Source organism: Schistocerca cancellata, chromosome 2 (assembly GCF_023864275.1).
Source record: "Schistocerca cancellata isolate TAMUIC-IGC-003103 chromosome 2, iqSchCanc2.1, whole genome shotgun sequence".
Classification (NCBI taxonomy): Eukaryota; Metazoa; Arthropoda; class Insecta; order Orthoptera; family Acrididae; genus Schistocerca; species Schistocerca cancellata.
In genome coordinates, this window is record NC_064627.1 from 554,940,507 (window position 1) to 554,957,891 (window position 17,385).

Consider the following 17,385-nt stretch of genomic DNA (forward strand, 5'->3'; position numbering starts at 1 on the left):
GAATAGAAAAGGGCACAGGTCATCCCCGTTTTCAAGAAGGGACGTCGAACAGATGTGCAGAACTATAGACCTATATCTCTAACGTCGATCAGTTGTAGAATTTTGGAACACGTATTATGTTCGAGTATAATGACTTTTCTGGAGACTAGAAATCTACTCTGTAGGGATCAGCATGGGTTTCGAAAAAGACGATCGTGTGAAACCCAGCTCGCGCTATTCGTCCACGAGACTCAGAGGGCCCTAGACACGGGTTCCCAGGTAGATGCCGTGTTTCTTGACTTCCGCAAGGCGTTCGATACAGTTCCCCACAGTCGTTTAATGAACAAATGAAGAGCATATGGACTATCAGACCAATTGTGTGATTGGATTGAAGAGTTCCTAGATAACAGATCGCAGCATGTCATTCTCAATGGAGAGAAGTCTTCCGAAGTAAGAGTGATTTCAGGTGTGTCGCAGGGGAGTGTCGTAGGACAGTTGCTATTCACAATATACATAAACGACCTTGTGGATGACATCGGAAGTTCAGTGAGGCTTTTTGCGGATGATGTTGTGGTATATCGAGATGTTGTAACAATGGAAAATTGTACTGAAATGCAGGAGGATCTGCAGCGAATTGACGCATGGTGCAGGGAATGGCAATTGAATCTCAATGTAGACAAGTGTAATGTGCTGCGAATACATAGAAAGATAGATCCCTTATCATTTAGCTACAAAATAGCAGGTCAGCAACTGGAAGCAGTTAATTCCATAAATTATCTGGGAGTACGCATTAGGAGTGATTTAAAATGGAATGATGATATAAAATTGATCGTCGGTAAAGCAGACGGCAGACTGAGATTCATTGGAAGAATGCTAAGGAATTGCAATCCGAAAACAAAGGAAGTAGGTTACAGTACGCTTGTTCGCCCACTGCTTGAATACTGCTCAGCAATGTTTGATCCGTAGCAGATAGGGTTGATAGAAGAGATAGAGAAGATCCAACGGAGAGCAGCGCGCTTCGTTACAGGATCATTTAGCAATCGCGAAAGCGTTACGGAGATGACAGATAAACTCCAGTGCAAGACTCTGCAGGAGAGACGCTCAGTAGCACGGTGCGGGCTTTTGTTGAAGTTTCGAGAACATACCTTCACCGAGGAGTCAAGCAGTATATTGCTCCCTCCTACGTATATCTCGCGAAGAGACCGTGAGGATAAAATCAGAGAGATTAGAACCCACACAGAGGCATACCGACAATCTTTCTTTTCACGAACAGTACGAGACTGGAATAGAAGGGAGAACCGATAGAGGTACTGAAGGTACCCTCCGCCACACACCGTCAGGTGGCTTGCAGAGTATGGATGTAGATGTAGATGTAGATGTGCAGCTCGGTAGGCGACAGACAAGTGAAGCAATCGCCCGGCGTTTGGGATGGAAATGCATTTCTGCATAAGGGCCACCTCATTTTGCGCGAGCTCTAAGACGTATTGCCACTAGACTAGGTGCTCAACAGAGTGCCACTACCTCTCCTTGTTTCTGTAGCTGACACAGCTCTAGCTGGACAGTCTTTTGGAGTGAAAGGTAAGAATGCTGACCTGGAAGCCGACGTTGACGGAGGCAAGCGTGAGGGTGCCGACCTCGGTGAGCGCGCCGATGTCCCCCAGGCCGATGCTGGCCATCTCGGCGGCCTGCAGCGAGACGAGCGCGGCCAGGCAGAGCAGCAGCAGCGCGGCGCGCGCCCACGGTGGCCGCCCCTCCCACCAGAGCCCCAGCAGCCGCACCAGCCACACGTTCAGCCGCAGGAACTCCTCCCGCCCCAGCGCCAGCGGCGCACACCCTCTCTCCTCGCCGCACATCTGCAACACTTGTCGACACAGGACTCAGTTCACGCTGAACGACTCACAGTATCAACCCTGCTCGAGGAGATATCGCGACAGATTGTACGCGTGGCAACTAGCGCTGACGCTAAAGCCGTCAGCACACGGAGCGTGCTGTCGAACGTTAAGCCGTCGGCACACGGACCGTGCATCCGAACGTTGAGCGTTGAACGTGCCGAGTTCCTGACGTCATAGCGTGGAATAGCACGTTCGGGAGTCTTTCCGAACGTGCAGAGCAATATCTGACATGTCAGATATTCTGAGCGTGCGGCTAAGCGTTGACCAATGAGATGGCACAACGCCACCTACGTCACACGCACGCCGTCTCCCTTCAGTACAAAGGTGTGAGGCGCCATATTGGCATTCATTTCAAGCTTATGTGTATATATGCCGTTTCTGAGCACCAGCAAATTGAGACTCACTGGAAAACCCGTCGTTAGTTGTGTGATTCGTTCCAATAAAATAATGAGAAACATTATATTCGTGGAAAAACAATTATTGTAACTTCGTATTATGAGAGTAGGTTATTTGAAGCCAGCGACACACTGAAGATCCACCCAAAACGCATTGCTCTTGGTACAATTTGTTATAGTTAAATTTCAATTAGTAACATAATTATCTACGACTAACGTTTTTAGCAATGGGTAACACAATATGTTTAAGTACAAGGACCTTATTTTTGGTTTAGCGTAAGGAGTAGCGTCTCTATCGAGTAAAGAGTTTTTGCTGGGGCGTTGGTTCGCGTCGTAACACTTTCAATTTTTTTCCTAAAATTCGCGTTTTTATTAGCTTCTGATACTTTAGTATTAGTTTAATATAAGTATATGCTATAATATTTGATGTTATGTAAATATAAATCACCTTTTTTTGAGCGGTGACTTTGTTTGATTGGCTTAATCCACAGGACAGCTTCCACTACTTTATAAAGATATTTTGCTCCTTTTTCTTTTACGCTTCGTAATTCACATGTTGCAAAAATTCTGCTACTGGGTAGTAACAGTGATCAAGTAAGACTGACCTTGGGGTTTTACTAAAATATGGGAATGATGAAATAATTTGTACCGCACTGTTTGTAATGGAACTTTTATAAGCTTGTGTCCTTATTGATTGGACATAGTACTTTCCTTTTCGTGGACGATGAAGGAAATGTGCGTTTTAATAGAGCTAACGTGGGAATTTTAAACTTGCGCGTTGAGAAAACAGTGTGATTTACGAACTAGAAACATCCCTCAACTACCGCTGGAGTGCGTTGCGATCGCGTATACCACGTTGGGGCCCACGCACCGTATGCACAAGTCGCATCGTTCCGGAGCGTTCAGCAGCACGTTGAACTTGGCACGCTCAACGTTAACGTTCGACATCACGGTCCGTGTGCCGATGGCTTTAACGTTGAGCGTGCCAAGTTCAACGTGCTGCTGAACGCTCAGGAACGATGCGACTTGTGCATACGGTGCGTGGGCCCCAACGTGGTATACGCGATGGCAACGCACTCCAGCGACAGTCGAGGGATGTTTCTAGTTCGTAAATCACACTGTTTACTCAAAGGGCGCGCGTAAAATTCCCACGTTAGCACAGTTCTTCCATCGTCCACGAAAAGGAAAGTACCATGTCTAATCAATAAGGACACAGGCTTATAAAAGTTCCATTACAAACGGTGCATAACAAATTTGGAATACTTCTCCGCATAAGATAAACATTATTTCATCATTCCCACATTTTAGTAAAACCCCTAGGTCAGTCTTACTTGATCACTGTTACTACCCAGTAGCAGAATCTTTATAACATGTGAATTACGAAGCGTAAAAGAAGAAGGAGCAAAATATCTTTATACAAGTAGCTCAAGCTGTCCTTTAGATTAAGCCAATCGTACAAAGTCACCCCTCAAAAAAAGGTGAACTTGTATTTAGTTAACATCAAATATTATAGTCTAGACTTATAATAAACTAATAATAAAGTATCAGAACCTAATAAAAACGCGAATGTTAACAACAACAAAAATTGGTTGTGTCAGGACGCAAACCACAGCCCCAACAAAAAAACTCGTATTAGGACGGTGAAGCTATTCATTACGCTAAACCAACATTACACCTTTCGCATCTAATCATAGTATCTTACCACTTGCCAAAAACCTTAATCGTAGATATGTTACTAACTGAAATTTAATTATAACAAATTGTACCAAGACCAATGCGTTTTGGATGCATCTTCAGTGTGTCGCTGCCTTCAAATAGCCTACTCTCATGATACGCAAGTTACAATAATCCTTTTGCCACGAATATGATGTTTCTCATTATTTTATTGGAACGAATCACACAGTTAACAACGCGTTTTGCAGTGATTCTCAATTTGCTGGTGCTCGGAACGGCATATATACATATAGGCTTGAAATGAATGCCAATATGGCGCCTCACAACTCTGTACTGAAGGGACACGGCGTGTGTGTCTGACGTAGGTGGCGTTGTGCCATCTCATTTTTTAGGTTAGAGAATCCCCTCCCTAGGCCCGACAAGACTCCTCCTGAGACGCGGCATGATAGGAGTAGGCAAAATGCAACAGGGAATAACAATATTAATGTGCTAAAAGTAAACTGCAGGAGCGTCTATAGAAAGGTCCCAGAACTGCTCTCATTAATAAACGATCACAACGCCCATATAGTACTAGGGACAGAAAGTTGGCTGAAACCAGACGTAAACAGTAACGAAATCCTAAACTCAGATTGGAATGTATACCGCAGAGACAGGCTGAACAGTGAAGGGGGAGGCGTGTTTATAGCGGTAAGAAGTGCAATAGTATCGAAGGAAATTGACGGAGATCCGAAATGTGAAATGATTTGGGTGAAGGTCGCGGTTAAAGCAGGCTCAGACATGGTAATTGGATGTCTCTATAGGCCCCCTGGCTCAGCAGCTGTTGTGGCTGAGCACCTGAAGGATAATTTGGAAAATATTTCGAGTAGATTTCCCCACCATGTTATAGTTCTGGGTGGAGATTTTAATTTGCCGGATATAGACGGGGAGACTCAGACGTTCATAACGGGTGGCAGGGACAAAGAATCCAGTGAAATTTTTTTAAGTGCTTTATCTGAAAACTACCTTGAGCAGTTAAACAGAGAACCGACTCGTGGCGATAACATATTAGACCTTCTGGTGACAAACAGACCCGAACTATTTGAAAAAGTTAACGCAGAACAGGGAATCAGTGATCATAAAGCGGTTACGGCATCGATGATTTCAGCCGTAAATAGGAATATTAAAAAGGGTAGGAAGATTTTTCTGTTTAGAAAAAGTGACAAAAAGCAGATTTCAGAGTACCTGTTGGCTCAACACAAAAGTTTTGTCTCAAGTACTGATAGTGTTGAGGATCAGTGGACAAAGTTCAAAACTATCGTACAATATGCGTTAGATGAGTATGTGCCAAGCAAGATCGTAAGAGATGGAAAAGAGCCACCGTGGTTCAACAACCGAGTTAGAAAACTGCTGCGGAAGCAAAGGGAACTTCACAGCAAACATAAACATAGCCAAAGCCTTGCAGACAAACAAAAATTACGCGAAGCGAAATGTAGTGTGAAGAGAGCTATGCGAGAGGCGTTCAATGAATTCGAAAGTAAAGTTCTATGTACTGACTTGGCAGAAAATCCTAAGAAATTTTGGTCTTATGTCAAAGCGGTAGGTGGATCAAAACAAAATGTCCAGACACTCTGTGACCAAAATGGTACTGAAACAGAGGATGACAGACTAAAGGCCGAAATACTAAATGTCTTTTTCCAAAGTTGTTCACAGAGGAAGATTGCACTGTAGTTCCTTCTCTAGATTGTCGCACAGATGACAAAATGGTAGATATCGAAATAGACGACAGAGGGATAGAGAAACAATTAAAATCGCTCAAAAGAGGAAAGGCCTCTGGACCTGATGGGATACCAGTTCAATTTTACACAGAGTACGCGAAGGAACTTGCCCCCCTTCTTGCAGCGGTGTACCGTAGGTCTCTAGAAGAGCGTAGCGTTCCAAAGGATTGGAAAAGGGCACAGGTAATCCCCGTTTTCAAGAAGGGACGTCGAACAGATGTGCAGAACTATAGACCTATATCTCTAACGTCGATCAGTTGTAGAATTTTGGAACACGTATTGTGTTCGAGTATAATGACTTTTCTGGAGACTAGAAATCTACTCTGTAGGAATCAGCATGGGTTTCGAAAAAGACGGTCATGTGAAACCCAGCTCGCGCTATTCGTCCACGAGACTCAGAGGGCCATAGACACCGGTTCACAGGTAGATGCCGTGTTTCTTGACTTCCGCAAGGCGTTCGATACAGTTCCCCACAGTCGTTTATTGAACAAAGTAAGAGCATATGGACTATCAGACTAAATGTGTGATTGGATTGAGGAGTTCCTAGATAACAGGACGCAGCATGTTATTCTCAATGGAGAGAAGTCTTCCGAAGTAAGAGTAATTTCAGGTGTGCCGCAGGGGAGTGTCATAGGACCGTTGCTATTCACAATATACATAAATGACCTGGTGGATGACATCGGAAGTTCACTGAAGCTTTTTGCAGATGATGCTGTGGTGTATCGAGAGGTTGTAACAATGGAAAATTGTACTGAAATGCAGGAGGATCTGCAGCGAATTGACGCATGGTGCAGGGAATGGCAACTGAATCTCTATGTAGACAAGTGTAATGTGCTGCGAATACACAGAAAGATAGATCCTTTATCATTTAGCTACAAAATAGCAGGTCAGCAACTGGAAGCAGTTAATACCATAAATTATATGGGAGTACGCATTAGGAGTGATTTAAAATGGAATGATCATATAATGTTGATTGTCGGTAAAGCAGATGCCAGACTGAGGTTCATTGGAAGAATCCTAAGGAAATGCAATCCGAAAACAAAGGAAGTAGGTTACAGTACGCTTGTTCGCCCACTGCTTGAATACTGCTCAGCAGTGTGGGATCCGTATCAGATAGGGTTGATACAAGACATAGAGAAGATCCAACGGAGAGCAGCGCGCTTCGTTACAGGATCATTTAGTAATCGCGAAAGCGTTACGGAGATGATAGATAAGCTCCAGTGGAAGACTCTGCAGGAGAGACGCTCAGTAGCTCGGTACGGGCTTTTGTCAAAGTTTCGAGAACATACCTTCACCGAAGAGTCAAACAGTATATTGCTCCCTCCTACGTATATCTCGCGAAGAGACCATGAGACCATGAGGATAAAATCAGAGAGATTAGAGCCCACACAGAGGCATACCGACAATCCTTCTTTCCACGAACAATACGAGACTGGAATAGAAGGGAAAACCGATAGAGGTACTGAAGGTACCCTCCGCCACACACCGTCAGGTGGCTTGCGGAGTATGGATGTAGATGTAGATGTAGATGTCATTGGTCAAAGCTCAGACGCACGCTCAGAATACCTGACATGCCAGATATTGCTCTGCACGTTCTGAAAGACTCCCGAGCGTGCTATTCCATGCTGTGACGTCAGAAACTCGGCACGCTCAACACTCAACGTTCGGATGCACGGTCCGTGTGCCGACGGCTTAAGGCTGGCCTGCCGACGTTGGCCCTCTTATCAAGCAATGAGACGGCTGATTTTTACTGTTATAACTTCACTGCTTGTGTTGCACATGCACATGAGGCACTTTTCCCATCAGACGATATGTGATACGTTGCAGTAAAGTTCACATGACGCTTGTGTTCTCACAGGAGCGATGCGACAAGCAATAAGACACAGCAGGCGACAGCAGCCTCGCATATGGCTTGTAGATGCCACTCTCGACAAGGGGAAACCTCCAAATAGACTGCTGGGAAAAAACTTTGTGCACCCATTAAGAGACTTCCAGTTCACTCAAGATTTATTGTTGCAACAGTGTGAAACATCCCCTTAGAAAAAGTTATGAATGACTGTGCTCGTAAACTTCTACGTTATTTGATTTTCAAACAGCTGAGCAAAACTGAACGTACTCATTTCTCTCTTTACTTATTCTGATCAACACTAAACTGACATACAATTTTTTTTTTTTTAGCACAAAGCAATCTGACTTTCAATAATCACTACAAAAGATTGGCCCTGACTAACAATGACCTATAACTTTCATGAATCACTTACCTAACAAAAATCTTCGTTACTCAAACTACTGCAATACAGCGAGCGCCAATACTGCCAGCTAAATAAAGGATTCTAACTACTGAAGGCACTAACTACTGATAGGCATAGTTAGCAAATGAAAGATTTTGATGGAGAACAAACAATGTGTTTACCTTAATAGTGTTGAAAAGTCATTATATATATATATATATATATATTAGTTCATGACATCCAGTCTTACAAATTTCCGTTTTCTGGCGGACACACGTCCAGATCGTTCGCTCTCAAAACTCCGTCATCTCTCTCCCCACATCCACCACTGCTGGCGGCTCACCTCTAACTGCACAACACTACGCTCTGTTCACTTCCAACTGCCCAACACTACAATACCGAAATTCCAACAATGCCAACCAGCCACAGACTGCACACAGGACAGTCAATGATTTTCATACAGAGCGCTACGTGGCGTTACCAACATACGAACCAAAACAGCCCACTTACAAGTGCATATGGAGTTTATGAGACTATTACATTTACATCAATAGCAAAACCGGTGCTGTGGTACTAGGTGTCGACCCATGCTGGAAAACCCATATTGGTGATTCATTGAACCCTCTGCCAGGCACTTTATTGTGAATAGCAGAGTAATCACGTAGATGTAGATGTAGCACATGGTCTAGCCTCCACGGGCGGAAAGGGAAGCTATGACTCTGGCATCCAGTCGCTCTTGTAGATGGCGAATACTGTCCTGGGATACATTATGCGACATCTGCGCGAGCTGTTCACTTGGTTCTGTAAGAGTCACTTCTAGCCCCATCACGTGCTCGACTGTAGATAAGTCTGAAGATTGTTATGCCCAAGGAAGTAGCTGCACGTATTGCAGAGCACATTGAGTTTCATGGGCAGTGTCTGGGTGAGCATTATCGTGTCGGAACAACACGTCACCTTCCTGTTAGAAGGACAGCAAAATAAAGGGTCTAACAACATTCTGCTTGTACTGGGCGCTAGTCAGCGACCCTCCAGACACACCAAAGGTGAACGAGAGTTGTAGCCTATCGTATTCCAGACCATAAGCTCTACTCCAGGGCCAGTGTATCTTGGACGAATCCACTCTACAGTACAGCACTCGCCAGATCTGAGCTGTACGAGCAAACGACCGTCTGCATTCATTGCTGAAGATCACGGCACTGGATCCAGCATTGGACGGCACCAGTCCAATCATGCACGTCGTTGCTGTGGTGAGAGTGGAAGACAGGCTAGAGGTGTGCCTGTATTCACACCAGCTGCAGCAGTCGTGCTGACACGTCTGGGCTCACAAGCGCTCTTATCTGTGCTGTGGTAGCTGTACGACCTGGCACAGCTGCCCTTACAATCCGACGATCCTGGTTGGCGTCTGTACTGTGTGGACGTCCTTAAACTTGTCTACGGGTGTCGCCGGCCGCTGTAGCCGAGCGGTTCTAGGCGCTTCAGTCCGGAACCGCGCTGCTGCTACGGTCGCAGGTTCAAATCCCGCCTCGGGCATGGATGTGTGTGATGTCCTTAGGTTAGTTAGGTTTAAGTAGTTCTAAGTCTAGGGGATTGATGACTTCAGATGTTAAGTCCCATAGTGCTTAGAGCCATTCGAACCATTTTTTGTGAGAATGTTCACTTGACCACCGATACTAGCTCATTGCACAACTAACTCCGAGCGTCCAGCTTCTATGGCAGTTTTCCAAAAGGACCATTCCGCCACTCGGAAGGTCACAATTTGACCTCTTTCAGACTGTCCCAGACTGTCTTGGCTCAAGGAAACACGAGTGGATTTCCATGACATGATTGCCTGCTTGCTTCACACGTTTGCATCACACTGAGCCTTCTGGCTGTGAGCATTCCGAATTAAAGTAGACACAGATGGCGCTCTGGTAGCCATGGCACTATGCTACCTGTTGGCGGACGGCGTTGAAATCACTATCAGAACAGCTCCTATACCTCAGGTGGCGTATGCTATCATCAGATTCAAATAGACGTCGTCTTTCCAGGTGTACTAATTTTTCTGGGATGGCAGTACATATAACGTATTCACTCTAGAAAGGAAAGAGGCATTGCTTTCCTTTCAGTGTTAAAAATAAATTCGGTTTGTTACCCACAATTTGTAACGCAGTATTATATGAACGTACCATGCACCAAACGTGGACTGACCAGTGAATTCACGTTTTATGCAAACTTTCCAAACATGTGCTGTGTTTCACTTATTTCAAAGTATCACAATAACTACAGTCAATAGCGGAAACAAACTTATTTCATTATCAAGCTATGATATTAGATTATAAGATATAAAAAACCAGTGCTTTTACCGAATAGTTTCCTCAAAATTGAATGAGAAAGACTGCAGAGTTAAGAACATGAACGAATCCCAAAACGGTGATTTTTAATTTTTTACGTGGAAAAAAGAAAAGGTTGTAATGCGAATCTACCTACAGAAACGTTCGTAGTGCCCATCGCCCTCTGACAACGGACTGCTCGTGGTGCAACCACAGTACAGGTAAGGCTTTGGGCAGGAAACTAGACTCTACAATTTGCACCACAAATGCGCGGACTTCTCCCACATTCTGTGACAGATCTGCTCCTTTTGATCGTGAAGTTCCACTTTTTCCGACCTATTGTATCTTCTTCATCAGAGAGTATATGAGAAACAGATTAGCCTTTCCAGAGGAGGAGAGTTTGTAGAGACAAAGAGCAACAAATGATCTAGCAGGGTCTAAATGAATCCCACTGCGAACTAATATGAACAAGTGTAGCTGAGGTCGATGGACTTAATTTAACAATTGGTTGTTTCCACCGACCACCAGATTCAGACATACCAATTCATAACCAAAACTCGATACCATTAAATTTTCCCGAGCGTACAATAATATTAGGTGGTGAGTTTAACCTGAGCAGCATCGTCTGGGAAAACATACGTATACTATTAGCGAAATGTAGAGACAGTCTTGCGAAGTAATACTCAAAACACTGGCTCATAATTGCATTCGACCATTAGTCTGACAATCCACAAACACTGAAAATATTTTAGACCTTCTGGCTATAAACAGACACGATCTATTCGAGAGTGTCATTTATGAGACAGGGATTGGCGAGCATAATGCTATTACAGGAACGACGGTCACGAAGGTGCAATGGGCGCTAAGAAAGCCACGAGAGTGTGTTTTGCAAATTGATAGTTACTACCAGATTACTTAAAAGATGATCTGTGAACATTTAGTTAATGATATGACAAACGTAAACAACTGTGATTAAAGCTGAAAAATTATATAAACTGCACCTTAGATAAGTAAGTTCCACGTAAAGAGTAATAAAAGACGGAATAGGATACACTTAGATAAATGGTAACATTCGGAGAAAGTTAGGAAAACTGAGGCAATTAAACTCTTGCTAAAAAAGGAATCTGATTGAGAAAACTTAAAAGCAACTTCGAAATCCATACGAATGAATATGCGAGAAGCCTATAGAAATTTTCGCAGTCAGATCCTCATGAAAGATACATCAGAAAATATTAGGTTGTTCCGGTCATGTATAAAGTCAATATATGGGTCCAGACCTCCTGTTCACTCTCTTTCAGGATCGTAGAGCATAAGATAATATCAAACATTATGAGTAGAAGGACAACAGACATTTGGGACACAAAGTAACCTTTGATCTCTAGTTCACCTACATGCAGGGGCAAGGCGACCTTTGAAGTTTTGGTTTAGATTGAACAAATGGGGTCATCAGTGACGTTGAACCGTCGGATTAACCTTGAAAGCATGGCACAAAATGCTCAACACCGTTATTAGTACTCGACAAGTGCGCTTCCTAGCGATGTTGCATGGCACAGCTTGTTTCATACCGAAGTTTCATGGCAAAGACTGCTTCATACAAATTTTGCATAGTAGAGGAAGCAGCCTACTGATGTTACATGGCAGAGGATGTACCATACCAATGTTCCGTGACAGAGGTTGCTTCATACCATGTTACATGACAGAGGGTGCTTCATACCAATTGTGTGTCTCAGAGGGCACTCCATACTGATGTTACGTTGCAGAGGGTGCCTTGTACTAATGCCCTGAAGCAGAGGGTGCTTTGCAGCAGAAAACTGACACAGTATCATCAGCAGAACACACACACACACACACACACACACACGCACACACACACACACACACAAACACACACACACACGCATTTAGATTTCTCATTCTTTGTTGTTGTTGTTGTGGTCTTCAGTCCTGAGACTGGTTTGATGCAGCTCTCCATGCTACTCTATCCTGAGCAAGCTTCTTCATCTCCCAGTACCTACTGCAACCTACATCCTTCTGAATCTGCTTAGTGTATTCATCTCTTGGTCTCCCCCTACGATTTTTACCCTCCACGCTGCCCTCCAATACTAAATTGGTGATCCCTTGATGCCTCAGAACATGTCCTATCAACCGATCCCTTCTTCTGGTCAAGTTGTGCCACAAACTTCTCTTCTCCCCAAGCCTATTCAATACTTCCTCATTAGTTATGTGATCTACCCATCTAATCTTCAGCATTCTTCTGTAGCACCACATTTCACCTGCTATTAAAACGAAACAGCCAATCACGGCCCAGTATTTTAACAGCAACAGCCAATCAGTATGTACCCCAGAGTCTACCATCTTGTTCTCTGTACTCCTCTTGGCAACAAGCAATGTTCAATTTTTGTTCCTCATTCCAAAAATAAATTCTCTGTATTATTTGTCAAAATATTTAAAGATTTCTTCTGTAGCACTGGAACCCAAATGACTCACTTATTGGTGCTATTATCTAATTTACAGATTAAGGTGCATTTGGTAATGCGTAAAGTTCTATCTTTTTACCACATATGGTGCAAGACAGAACAGACCCTCAAATTAAATATCATCAAGTTATTTCCACGTGTAAACTGTTCTATAACAGCAAAAAACACACGTGACTTACTTGTTGGCACTACTGATCTAACTTACTGATTATGGTACAATTTGCTGGCTGAAACATGAAAGCAGATCCTCACATTAAGTGCCATTATGCTATGTCTACATCTAAATTGTCTGCATTACTATTATGTAACAGTATAGAACATATGTGGCTAAAATAATAAGCTAAGAATGCAATGCAATGATAACTGACAGTCCCAAACAAACAGACAGACATTCTGAACTCCATCATTATTCTAACACTAGATATTTTAACCCTAGATGCTGACAGTGTATGTACCAGTACCTGACAGTAGGTATCAGCTATTGTAATTCACAGCTCAAATTGTATTGTAATACCAGAAGCTGGCAATATATGTGCCATAGTCTGACAGTGGGTATCAGCTACTGAAAGATTGCATTTATTGTGAAAATTACACATTAAGATACACTTGGCACCTAAACCATGGCCATGGATTCTCAAATGAAGTGTCACAATGCTATCTCCATGGCTAAATTAAATGTATTTTTGTTCTATAGCAATACAAAACAAAGATGTGTCTAAAAGCAATATGTTCAGAGGCAAGACAGAAAGAGTTGACAGTTCCCCTTAGGCCTCAATGAGGCTGTTTTACTGATGGTTCAAAGATGGCACTTTCATCATATCACCAAGCACCATTTTGAAGGGGGGGGGATAATGCAACAAGTTTTACAATACAACTGTATATCTGACGTTATTAACTGGCTAGAAGTAGAAATGCTAAACTGATTCTGATCCAGTTTAAATGTGTTACTGAAGCATGCAATAACTCTGACATCACAACCAAAGATGGCAACTACTTGACCATGGAAAGTGCAAGTTCTGCCCAAGAAAGGTTACATGTCAGGTTCAATGACCTCATCAAGGACCTTGAATGCACGATTTCGTCAAGACTGTGCGAAATTTAAAAAAGAAAGATGGCAATGATGGGAAATTTCAAAATCAAAGATGGTGAGGAATTTTTTTCCAGTCAATCACAGTATAAAATAGCCTGATGGAAAATGTTTTCAACCAATCAGTGTAGTACATTTACACTGGTGACAAAAATTAAAGCAACAAACAGCTATTTCCCCGTCCTTTGTTTGATTCATGATATACTCATGCAAACTGTCAAAATATGTCCGTACGACCGTATTCTTCACGGAAGATGACTTTTCGGTCAACGGAAAACCACGTCAGCGATGACGTCAGGGTACCTATCAAAAGGAGTAGTGTTTGTTGGGTTGTCCCACATCCGCAGTCGTTGTGTACAGTCACAGACGGGCTGTAAGGCACAGAGAAGACGCTTACCAAAGTCTCTGCGTTGGTGGGCTATAGGAAGAATGGAAGCAGGACAATCGCAAACTCATATGGCCCGATGGCTTAAACCGAATCGTTCTGTTGTTTCTCGGATATGGCGACAGTTTATAGAGACCACAACTGTATCCCGAAGGCGAGGTCAGTGCCGACCACGAGTGAAATCAGAAAGAGAGGACCATTATTTGGCTGTGAAAGCATGGCGATCCTTCCTTAGTACTGCACAGCAAATGGCATCGGACCACGCAGCTTGCACTGGACATGTTGTATCGAGGCAAACGGTGTAGAGAAAGCTTTGGCAGAGTGGCCTTTATTGTTGGAGACCTGCTGTATGTGTGCCTCTGACGCTTCTTCGCAGAAGGGAACGATTAGAGTGGAGTTGTCAACATGCCACGTGGACAGTCGAAGAGTGAGCAAATGTTCTTTTGACAGACGAGTCACGATTTGGTCTGGAGTGTGATTCTCGACGGATTCGCATCTGAAGGGAATGTGGTACACGATTTCGAGACCTGAACATTGTGGAAAGAGACCGATATCGAGGAGCATCACTATCGAGGAGCAGGGGTTATGTTAACCGCTCGAACACCTTTCCTTGAAATTGTACGGATAAATTGGAAAGGGTTAACTTCTGTCAGGTATCATGGCGAGGCCTTGGGACCTCGTGTACGGTAGTTGCGACTTGCTTGCATCCAGACTTCGTATTGGTAGACGATAGTGCTCGAACTCATAGAGAACGAGTGGTTGATGTTTTATTGGAAACGGAAGATACTATACTCATGGAGCGGCCTGCTCGCTCTACCGATTTGAATTCCACAGAGCATGTCTGGGTTGCACTAGGTAGATGGGCTGCATCACGTCAACATCCACCAACCACTCTCCAGCTTTGGGGGAGGAATGGGAGTTATTGCCTCAACATGACATTATGACGTTATTCACAGCATGCTTCGTTATTGTCAGGGCTGTACTGCTGCCAGAGGTGGACACACCCCATAATGAGCACATTAACCAGTTGTCATAACGTGTGTGCAAAACCTGTTAAGTTGGAAAAAACGAAGAACATTTTCATGTACTGTTACGTGCATTGCAGTTGTTTACGTTCTGTATTATTTACATTTTTTCTACTTTGATATCACCTGTTTATACTGTTTTGTGGCAAAATAAGCGAAATCTTGCAAAATTTCCATTTGTGGCTTTAATTTTGGACACCAGTGTATTTTGCCAAAGTTCACCATGTTCAAAAGTATCCACAGCAATGTTCCACAACGCTGTTTAGCACCAAAAAATAAATAAATAAACATTGTAAGTGCATGCTCTTAACCTTTACTTGTTTCCATACTTAATTTTTATGTCAAGTACTGGAATGTCTTGGCCGTAAACTGCATCTTTCACTCTCATACTATTTCCTGAATGGGAATCAACACTGTAGAAGTTAAAACCTCCTAGCTCCCATAATAGGAGCTTAGATACGGGTAAACATTTTCTTCCACCCCAGCATGTAGTCTGTACTGCAGGATATGGTATATATGATCCCATATTTAATTAACTGGAATAGGGAGGTAATTAGAAGGGTCGTGATGTGATGGGGAGAAATGAGATCTACTGTTTGGTAGATATTAGATTGAATTTTATGGTATGTTAGAGGGACGTGACCTAATTACCATTCAGAGAGGTTACGGAGAGGGTGAGTGCGTAAAACTGAGGGAGGGTGCATTCAGGGCAAGGTAGGGAGCGGAGGGGGGGGGGGGGGACAGACATGGTTGTTTGGATATATGGTGTAAGATAACAAAATGACAAGTGTTTGCAAGAAAACTACAATCCTTGGCTGTGGTCTGAAGCTGGTCTGGCATCAGGGAGGAGTGATTGGGAAGGGGGGGGGGGGGCGCTCTGTCAACCTATACCCCTTACCAAACACATTCCAACACGGACGAAGTCTTTCTTCCCTCGAAAGAGTCATTGCAGAATGGTAGTCTCTTTTACCATCTCCCGCTCTCCTGTCACTACAAGCTCTCTCCCCACCCCCCTACCCACAAATTTCTCGAGAATGAATAGAGAAACATACAGTACATACTATGGTGCGAAATAATGAATCCTTAATTATTAATTATAAACACAATCAACAGATGAAGCGATAATAAATTTCAAAAATTAAAGAGTGCTATTAAAGGGAGAGCCATATTTAAGAAGGCAATGGCCAACTGGCTCAGTTAAAAATCATGCAGTTAAGTACAAGTTCCTTGGAGATGCAGTAGCACACATGGACAAGGCTCTAAGATTAACTGCAAAGACAGTTTCCTTTTTATTTACATGTGGTACTATTTCTAAGGTGTTTTTGTCAGTAAGTAGTGATAAATTTGTTTATGTGTAAATTAATGTTTACTGTACCTCATGATACGAAAAATACACACATCAAAAAAACTTTTGCATCATCACGGTTCCGAGCGTTCCGGAACCTGTGCAGAAAATTGGAATAGAGATCGACATAAACATCATTTCCGCCCTTGTTATTGCTCATGAACACCACATATTGCACGTTGTACCACTATACAGAGAGACCTTCAGAGGTGGTGGCTCAGATTGCTGTACACACTGGTGCCTCTAATACCCAGCAGCACGTCCTCTTGTATTGATGCATGCCTGTATTCGTCGTGGCATACTATCCACAAGTTCATCAAGGCACTGTTGGTCCAGATTGTTCCACTCCTCAACGGTGATTCGCCGTAGATCCCTCAGAGTGATTGGTGGGTCACGTCGCCCATAAAGAGCCCATTTCAATCTATCCAAGGCATGTTCGATAGGGTTCGTGTCTGGAGAACATGCTGGCCACTCTAGTCGAGCGATGTTGTTATCCTGAAAGAGGTCATTCACAAGACGTGCACGATGGGGGCGTGTATTGTCGTCCATGAAGACGAATGCCTCGCCAGTATGCTGCCGATATGGTTGCACTATCGGCCGGAGGATAGCATTCACGTACCGTTCAGGCGTTACAGAGCCAACCATGACCACCAGCGGCGTACGTCGGCCCACATAATGCCACCCTAAGGCCCACATAATGCCACCCTAAAACAGCAGGGAACCTCCACCTTGCTGCACTCGCTGGACAGTATGTCTAAGGCGTTCAGCCTGACTGGGTTGCCTCCAAACACGTCTCCGACGATTGTCTGGTTGAAGGCATATGCGACACTCA